The sequence below is a fragment of the Aegilops tauschii genome, chromosome 1, assembly GCF_002575655.3.
Source record: "Aegilops tauschii subsp. strangulata cultivar AL8/78 chromosome 1, Aet v6.0, whole genome shotgun sequence".
NCBI lineage: Eukaryota > Viridiplantae > Streptophyta > Magnoliopsida > Poales > Poaceae > Aegilops > Aegilops tauschii.
Window position 1 is genome coordinate 675267 of NC_053035.3, and position 10182 is coordinate 685448.

The 10182-nt window shown below is 43.1% G+C and overlaps 1 pseudogene; it reads left to right on the forward strand.

Moving 5' to 3' along the window:
• Positions 1-663: 663 nt before the first annotated feature.
• LOC109734556 (trimethyltridecatetraene synthase-like) lies at positions 664-4215 on the forward strand (annotated as a pseudogene).
• The last annotated feature ends 5967 nt before the right edge of the window (positions 4216-10182 follow it).

Consider the following 10182-nt stretch of genomic DNA (forward strand, 5'->3'; position numbering starts at 1 on the left):
TCCTACGTACATATAATTGAGTGTTTAAATTCAAAAAAATTCAAAAAATGGTATTTTTTGCTCGGTATGAGGATTTACCGAGGGGCACAGAAATACGCGGTAACCATGGGAAATCTCAAAATTTCGACCGGTAACCAAAACCTTGATACCGACACATACCTTACCCCTTGCCGTCTTCAATTCATTCAGGTACCAGGCTGCCAATACAAAGGAAACTAAACGGCAACATAGCGTGTACCACATATGGATGATCGATGACCACATAAGAATCTTTTTTTTTCAAACGATCCTCTTCCAGTAGATGAAATAGGAATCTGAAATAAGAATCTTTCTGTAATGTTACCTGGCGAACATTCGTCCAAAGACATGGCATTTCGAACGATTTTGATGGCATTTTTAGTTGTGTGTGGGATGGCAGTATCAGAGCGACATAGCATTTTCTGGGAAGATGTCAGTTTTAAGACTTCATCCAAGAAAATGCCATGTCGCTCTAAAGAAACTGCGATATGAAGGTCTCAGAATCTTTGCTTTCCCACTCACCATCTATAATAGGTAGTAGGCCACACGCAGCCTCAGCTAGGATCATCACAGCTCAAACCTGAAGGCATCAATCGGGCACAGGCACTTGCATCAACCCGCAGCTGAACCGCTACCTCGATACAAATGCAGCTTGCGTCCTTCCTCGGTGTGATGCTCGCCACGGTGCTCTTGGTCAGTTGTGTCCTCTCCCGCCGCCGCGGCCGCGGATAGAACCTCCCTCCGGGCCCGAAGCCGTGGCCGATCATAGGCAACCTGAACCTCATCGGCACGCTCCCGCATCGCTCCATCCACGCGCTCTCTCGGCAGTACGGCCCGCTCATGCATCTCCGTTTCGGGTCGTTCCCTGTCGTGGTCGGCTCGTCGGTGAAGATGGCCAAATTTTTCCTCAAGACCCACGACGTGGTCTTCACAGACCGCCCCAAAACGGCCGCCGGCAAGTACACCACCTACAACTACAGCGACATCACCTGGTCCCCCTACGGCGCCTACTGGCGGCAGGCCGGCAAGATGTGCCTCACCGAACTCTTCAGCGCCAAGCGGCTCCAGTCGTACGAGTACATCCGCAGCGAGGAGGTGGCGGCACTCGTGCGCGGCCTGTTCGGCGGCGCCAGCCGCGTGCTGGTGCTCAAAGACTACCTGTCCACGGCGAGCCTGAACGTGATCACCCGCATGGTGCTGGGCAAGAAGTACCTGGAGAAGGAGGTGCGGAACGTGGATGGCGCCGTGATCACCACGCCCGAGGAGTTCAAGTGGATGCTCGACGAGCTCTTCTTCCTCAACGGCGTCTTCAACATCGGCGACTCAATCCCATGGCTCAACTGGATGGATCTGCAGGGGTATGTCAAGAGGATGAAGAAGCTGAGCAAGATGTTCGACCAGTTCCTGGAGCACGTCGTGGATGAGCACAGCGAGCGCCGACGCCGCGAGGGGCAGAGCTTCGAGAGCAAGGATATGGTGGACCTGCTGCTCCAGTACGCCAGCGACCCCGGTCTTGAGGTCAAGCTCAACAGGGACAGCGTCAAGGCATTCACTCAGGTCAGTGCTTCTTAAAAAGATGACATGTCACAAAAAAATCTAATCAGATTTCAATGCAAAGATCTAGAAACTAAAAGGACAAAGAGACTGGGTTTTTAGCACCCGGGTGTCTAGACACCCTGTTATCTGTACCGTCCGTCTAGAAAACAAAGCATAGAGATCTGCGCCAGCTTCTGTACCACGAATTTGATTAGCAGGTCCAGCTACTGTTCATCGGTGGGGGAGAATCCAGCTCATCTGTAACTGGCCAGTCTACATCGGTGATGTCACGGGCATGCATGGAGTTCTAGCTATGTCAGGAATCCTAAAATATAGACGTTCACTAAAAAAACAAATGGACTGATAAAACCTGTGTCACGCCACCACTCTCGACGCATGCAGTGGGCATTTTATTTTTGTCGTTTTTCTACTTGCATGCAAGGCGAGACATAGAATTCTCTAGCTTTCCATCCAGAACTGCCTACACATGTACTTCTTGGAGTACTATTCACCTGACGGATTGAGAAAAAGGTGGTCGGGTGGGTCGCTGGGCTTGCTGCGAGCCTGCGAGTGCTGTGGTATGACAATTCAACCATGACGCGCCTCATCTTCTGCCATGCCTACCACTGTGCTGCTATCCGTGACCACTGACCACCTGCCACCCTAGACCTCAAAGAGATGCGCCGCTACACCCTACACCCTAGGCCTCTCTCTAAAATGAATAGGAGCTGTCTTGTTTGTCTGGTTAAATGACGTGCCTAATCAAACTGACACCGCAAAAAGGCCTGCTGCTGCCAGACGAGAGCACGATTCTCGTATTTGCTGAACGGGCCAGATAGGAGGGAGTCGGGACTCCCGGGTGCTATCGCACCTTTTCGAAAGGACAAATCGATCTAACTGTGAAGAAGATCTAGAGCCAATTTGGGTCGTGAATTTACTCAATCAACAACGATATTAATGCTGGATTTGTGTTTTCTATGCGTCTCAACTCTCAAGCTACAAATGAATTTTAGATTTCGATTATTGAAATATAACATATGTATGTAGAATAAGTGTTGTGAAATTTCTTCATAATTTTATAAATTGTCATTAAATATGTGAAATCCTATGGGAGTAACACAAGTACTATACTCTGGAAGCACGGAATAGGTACGCTTTTCTGTCCTACTATCTATTCGGTCATCAAATCATGCCCACACCTACTTCACTGTCTGCCTAATTGCCTATGGGTGTGAGACTAAAGGTTTTCTCCCTCGATGAACATTTATACATGGAGGGCATTGGTAATTCATTTACCGGACCACACAGGAATTTTTGGAATTTTACAAATAAGTTCATTTTTTTGTTACAAATCATGAAGGAGATTTTTAGATAATTTATAGAAGAGAGTTTACATCCACCTAAAAAAGAGTTTACATGCCGAAGAAGGCCCCACCCTTACGTCCAAAATATATAATTCTTACCCTATCCACAATATGTTGTCTCTTTTAATCATGAAAGGGCCCACATAGCAGAGTCGATACATCATCAGAAATATGAAATTTCATCCCACCGAGAAAACAAAAGGCTCAAATCTTTTTTATTACTCAAGATACATTTAAACAATAACCAACAACATAGCATGCTTAGCATTTCTATCCTTAGTACGATAACTCATAATCCACTAATTAACTCATCCGTCCTCCTAGGTGTATCATCTATGTTACCAACACAATTAAATGAACAATACTTTCCTTCTCATCAGAGAACCTACATGCCAAGGAGTAACATGTGTATTCGTTTCCTTTCCACCTCCTTCTAGTCATAACATCTTAATTTTAAGTTTTTTTGTAGTAACTATTCAAATAAAATCCATATCTTTAAGGGGAGCTTTTACTATACACATAATCTCCTATTTGTCCATTTAAGCCCCATTATATCCTCTGTGTACATTTAAGACCAACAATTTTAAGTGGGAAATACATAGATCTTCAAATTACACATCACAACCAATTCGAACTGCTAACACTAGCCAGCACTGTCAAACGGCATGTGCAGGACCTCATTGCTGGAGGCACAGAAAGCTCGGCGGTCACAGTGGAATGGGCTATCTCGGAGCTTCTAAAGAAGCCAAAGTTGTTCACCAAAGCCACCGAGGAGTTGGACCGTGTGGTGGGGCGAGGACGGTGGGTCACCGAAGAGGACATGCGGAGCCTTCCCTATGTAGAGGCCATCACGAAGGAGACCATGCGGCTGCACCCTGTGGCACCAATGCTTGTGCCCCGCCTGTCACGCGAGGACACGTCCATAGATGGCTACGACATCCCATCTGGCACACTAGTGCTAGTCAATGTGTGGTCCATTGGTCGCGATCCAGAGTTGTGGGAAGCACCAGAAGAGTTCACACCAGAGCGGTTCCTCGATAGTAGACTAGACGTCAAGGGGCAGGACTATGAGCTGCTACCATTCGGTTCGGGTCGTAGAATGTGCCCTGGGTACAATCTAGGGTTGAAAGTGATCCAGCTAAGCCTCGCCAACCTGCTTCACGGCTTCGTGTGGAGTCTCCCCGATGACATGGAACTGAGCATGGAGGAGATCTTCGGGTTTTCCACACCACGCAAGTTCCCGCTAGAGATTGTGGTGGAAACCAAGCTACAAGCTCACCTATATGTAGAGGCTTGAAAAGTTGATATGCATTATCTCTCATGTGTTGACTAAATAATTACTGCTTGTTTTATCTAAGTAAGCAATCAGGAAGTTATGATATTAAGAACAATAAGAATATAAACATATTCATAATATTTCACACATACTATGTGATTAATGGGTGCATGGTTTCTAATTAGGTAAGGCCAATCATAATATTTTATATAAGTAAACAATCATAATATGTAGTGCTTGTACTCCCCCCCCCTCTATATTCTATTAAGGAAAATTGTTAATATGGTAGATTGTTCTACCTTACTTCAATATAAGAGGTCATGCACAGGCTGGCTACGGAGGAAGACAGAGTATGGATTCAGCTATTGCGAAACAAATGTCTACACTCTAAAACGTTGTCTGAAGTTATGGGTCAAGCCAAATGACTCACCTTTTTGGAAGGGTTTGTTGAGGAAGAAGGTTGATTTCTTTAATAGGGAAGTTTCAAAGCTGGGGATGTTCAGACCATGTGCTTTTGGGAGGACACCTGGCTTGGGGATGCACCTTTAGCCTTACATAATCCATCTCTGTACAACAATGTGAAATTCAAGGAGTGTTTTCTTAGCACATTATGAGGGTCAAATCCCTTGAATATCCAGTCCAAGAAAGCTATGAGAGTTGATAAATGGATTGACTGACTTAACTTAGTACATAGTTTGATGGGGGGCACCTTAACTAAAGAGCCAGATGTTGGAGGTTGAAGACTTCTGCGGTGTTCTCTACTAAATCTATCTATTTTGATTCAATTAACATGCTTGGCCGGTTTCCGTTCAAGCAACATCTGGAATACAGAACTAACAGTGAAAAATAAGATTTTCATGCGATCTGTGCATATGGGCGTTATTGTCGCTAAGGATAATTTGGTAAAGTACAGGTGGCAGGGTAGTAAATAATGTTGTTTCTGTGGTCAGAAAGAAAATGTGCAGCATTTATTTATCGCTTGTCCTTTTGCTACTCTGTTGTGGCGTACGATTCATGTGACATCAAATATATTTGGCAATTGGGTTAGGTGAGCTTGGACATAAAACTAAGACACGTATCCATGTAAGAGTTTGTTCCTTGTTTTTGGCGGTATGGAACTGTTGGAATGATTGTATTATTTCAGAGAGTAAAGGTGCGCCATTTTTTTGAAAGTTATCTTCCGTGCTGCTGGATGGATCCAAATGTGTCCATTACTAAACCACGTGAAGGTATCTGAGTGCAACCATTAGGAGATGGTAGAACGGGATACATGCAACTGGTATGGATGTCAGCCCAATAGTAGTCTATGCGTGTAGGCATATATGCCTATTTTTGCCGATTGCGGCTTTCTTATTTGTCTTTATTGTACTTCATCACTGGAGGTTGATACTCTGTTTTCAATAAATGTGGTTGTCTGCACTACAATGATGCAGAGGTTGGGACTTACAATCCTTTTCTAAAAATATGTACATACAAGGTTATACGTCTGTGCAGCATATCTACTAGAACCTGAAGCATGGTAATGCTTCATAAAGAAAATCATTTTGACTGTTTCGCATAAGATCTCCATAAGAAATATCAATTAAAGTCAGTGTTGAATAAGATAATCTCTAGCTCCAATGTGCTAGGAAAAAATAAATGGTTTTCTAAACAACGCGAAAACACTATGGAGCGCATCAAGATGTCATGGAGGCATTTTGGCATCCTTGCATTCGTGTGGGTTACTTCAAAGTTATTGTGGGTGATGCGTCTTGGTTGGGTATCGTTGTCCTGGAAACTAATCTAGGTCAGCGATATATCGATACGATGTGTGGACGAAGACATCCGTGAAGCACATACCATGCGTCTAACGATGGAGCCGGTGAAGTGTGGCACCCCCTTGAGGGCACTTCCCCAAGCGAACCTAGGATAACTCACCTAGTGAGCGGGACTGAGTTCAAGGTACAGAAGTGAGAAGCACAATAGATTCTAAGGTTGGTAGGACTATTACTGGACTGTTTACAGAATGTTGGCATACAATAAGATATCCTACTTATGAACCATTCTCATGGAAAGGGGTATGTGTGGGTTAAGTGGCAAGGACTAAGAAATCTATGGAGACACGTTACAGCTTGTGTCTACATAGATAAGGCAAGAGAGGGTGTAATGAAAAAAGTCATATAAGAACCATATATTCCAATCCTCAAACATTACAAAGCATCACGAATCCTTCCTTGCCTCGCCCACAAGCAAGTCCGTGGCACTTAAATTGTTGGCAATTTTATTTATTAGTTGAACTTGTTCATAATTTTAAAACTAGCAACTAGTCAGCAAGTTTTTGCAACCATGGTTGGAGTTATTCTACGATCAAGTACAATCACCGCAGACACGGCGATTCAAATAGATCAAACCCTGTAGGGGCGCATGAAGTTACCCATACACAGTTGATAGTCTCTTAATGTCGAACACGAAGTTACGAAATTCAAAGAAGCATATGTTAACTGCGATATTTGGATTGCCTAGGATAACTCAGAAATGATCTCAAATGAGAAAGTACCCAATTAGGTAAGAATTTCAGGTTTTTGACATGATTTTGAGTTATTTTCGTGTAAAGGAAGTTCGGCTGCCTCATATATACTCCAACCATGTCAAAAACTTCCTTTACACGAAAATAACTCAAAATATTACAATCTACAGGTTATGGCAGTTATACATTATACATTATGGCAGTTATACATTATATATTATTACAACTTATGGCAGTTACATATTACAATCACCCCTTAACATAAAATATATATTATTACACTTTATCTACAGGTTTATGATAATTATACATTATTACACTTTATGGCAGTTACATATTACAATCACCCCTTAACATAAAATATTAATTGGTCTGCAGGTTTGATGGCTACATGCCACGAATGACGAGCATTAATTAAACAAGCATCTTCCAACAAATAACGTACTACTACTTGCTTTGTTGGTAGTTATATGCCCATTAATTAGACTAATGTTTATTATCAGCAGTGCAAACGTAAGACTTAAGGATATTAAGACTAGTCATAATTTAGACTAGTAACATGCATATGTTACTAGTTTATATTACTATCTCTATAGTGGGGAGTAACATATATGTGGTGTCACGCAACACTTCATTTATTTTTTTTAGAACGAAGACGCACGGACGCGTCCAGCTTTAAATTAACAAAGCCACAACAGGCAGCGTGACAACACACCAAGTCATAGAGCAACACCACAGGCTGTCCCGGCCAACGCAAAAGGATCATCGAAGAGGTTCAGGCGCGACTCAACAAACCACAAGCGGATTACAGGGCACAACTCGTACAGAGCGCACAGGCTCGTCAAGCATCAAAAGGGACCATGGTCGCACGCCATAGTCATGGCTCCCTAGCCATCACGTACACTTGCAGCAAACGTTGTTGGGCGGTGTTGATCAGCTCAGCATCCCTGCGCCTCCCCAACGGACTCCACTGTTGCAATAGGAGGTTGCATTTGAAAAGAATGTTTGCCGGATGCGAAGGAAAGCAACCCTCGATAGTGAATTTGTTCCTAGTTAACCACATAGCCCAGAGAAGTGCCCCTACACAACTCCACATCACCCGTTTAGCACGTCCGTGCAACGTATCTAGAAGTTGGGTCAACTCCGCGGCCGATCTGGGCTATGTGTGATGTCAAAATGTGAGTAACATATTTTCTTACCACCTGCCTTTCTTTCCTCATTAATTACTTGCCACATCATATACTTTGCCTAGATATGTGTGATGTTAATTACCACTTATGTTACTTCGACTATGGGTAGTCTAAAAAGCTTTTACATTATGCTAGTTATATGTTACATTCACCCATTAAGAATATTTTAATTGAGGTGAGAAGTCAGAGATTTCAGGAAGCAATCGCCACTGAGAGAATCACTCCTCTATGCACTCTCTCTAGCGTTGGCTATCTGGGAGGACAAGTATGGGGCCACCATGAATCCCTGCCTCGTGGACGGTCAGATTACCATATCTAACTTGGAGAGAGGATTTGTGGCACGATGCAGGTCTCACGGCACGCATTCCCTCAGGCATGCTTTTTATTTTTGGCTTCCAATTTTCAAATTTATCTTTTGAACGAATGTGAAAATTAAGTTCTGTTTTCATATTCGTGTTTCTCATTACCTGGGCTTTCAAATAAGATCCATTCCGAATATGTTTTGATGAATTTTGAAAATAAATGTAAGTTTCAACTCTTGAAATTTAGTTCGCGCAAACAATAAAATCATGATTTTTTTTGCCTATGACCGACAAAAATATATTTTAAATTCTATGAAACTTGGTAAAAGTGAGTGAGATAATCGCAAGTTTCATATAGAAATCATAAGTTTCACCGAGTGAAACTTAAAGCTTACTGTGCTCTCGTGCGGGGTCCAACTACTTCGCGAATCGCGAGGAAATCGAGCGGCCGTGTAGGGCTTGGCTGGCGCGTGCCCCTCTAACAATCCAATCTATCTTAAGTTAGCATGGCTCTTTCTTAAATTAGCATGACTAGCAAACATGTCCCTGCGTTGAAACAGATGAAAAAAAAGCCTCTATCTTAAATTAGCACGGCTCAAGACACCCACTAATTCAACATGGCGTGAAAGCACTAATGCCATAAATATTGAATATGAAATATTATGGAAGTTTAATTTCCCAATTCAACTTGCAGTTCATGGAGCCCACGGTCTAAATGCCTCACAAATAAATAAATAAATGATTAATACTTTAATAGTGCCAAAAATAATTACAAAGACATTCATTGTGGGGTACATAGTAGATCGATAGCTTATAGACTATCTACGGTTAAGCATTAATCCTCCTGCAAAATTAATCCCAAAATTAGCGTTGTGTGCCACAATAATTTAATTAGCGCTGAAAATTAGCGCTAGTTGTTCCATCCATCAAAATTAGCGTTGCATGCAAGTATAACGCTGCATAGCATATTTGCTACAAAAATTACGCTAGTTGTTCCATCCACCAAAACGTTCCATAGTGTAGCATCCAGACGGTGCCACAAGCGGCCGGGAGGCGGACACTAAGGTCTAGAAGAAATACAAATCAACCGCAAATTAATCACGAAATGAGCCTTAGCGTCGTATTGGGTTCCATGTAAGGTCATCGGTTTTAATGAGACCAGCGCGACACGTTTTTCCAGTGTTATTAGACCAGCAGGGCGCCCCACTTACCCGGTGGGAGTAATCTTTCTTCCAACCTCACCTACGTAGTCGACAATCCTTTCTTTTGGGGTTATTTTAATAAGTAGATTGTAAGAACCATATTTCTTTATACGTGATTTATCTTCCAACAACCTAAAAATTTGTTTTTGAAAGAAGAGCATCTCGCAGGCCTATTTGGATCAGTAGCATCCGAGTACGTCGCAGTTGGCATCCTCTTCTTCATCATCTCTGTCCATATCTAATTATGTGGCCGCGGCGACGGACTACGGCAAGTGAGCTGTGTCGATCGGCCACAAGGTGGCACCGCTTCTGCCCTACTGACGTGCGTCCGCGTTTCGTTCACATCCTATCCACCTTGCAAGGCCCTGTCCAAAGGAATATATGCTCCCTAGCTACAGGTGTCTGTCTCAAGCCATTAGGCATTGTCATATATATATGCAACATCATATCTCATCCAACAATCCTGTTTTAATTCATGGTGCATGCAAAGTCCCTCCCTCCTTGTACAACGGCCCTTCTCATTAGCCACTCTCCGTTCCCATGTTCCTTTTGTTGATCCCCAAGGAGGCTAGTTGATACTAGAAACAACCTGGGAATGCATATGAATTCGCTTTGGCTACATGTCAGGGAATTTAATTTGGGCCAGTCAATATTGTAACCGTTGATTCAAGTTAGGATATGCGTGTGAAAGTTCATCATGGATTTGACTGACCCGTTGATTTGTTCAGTCGATTTTCCTTTTCTTGCTGGTGCATGCATTCTTGTGTGTAAATATACATTTCAGTGTG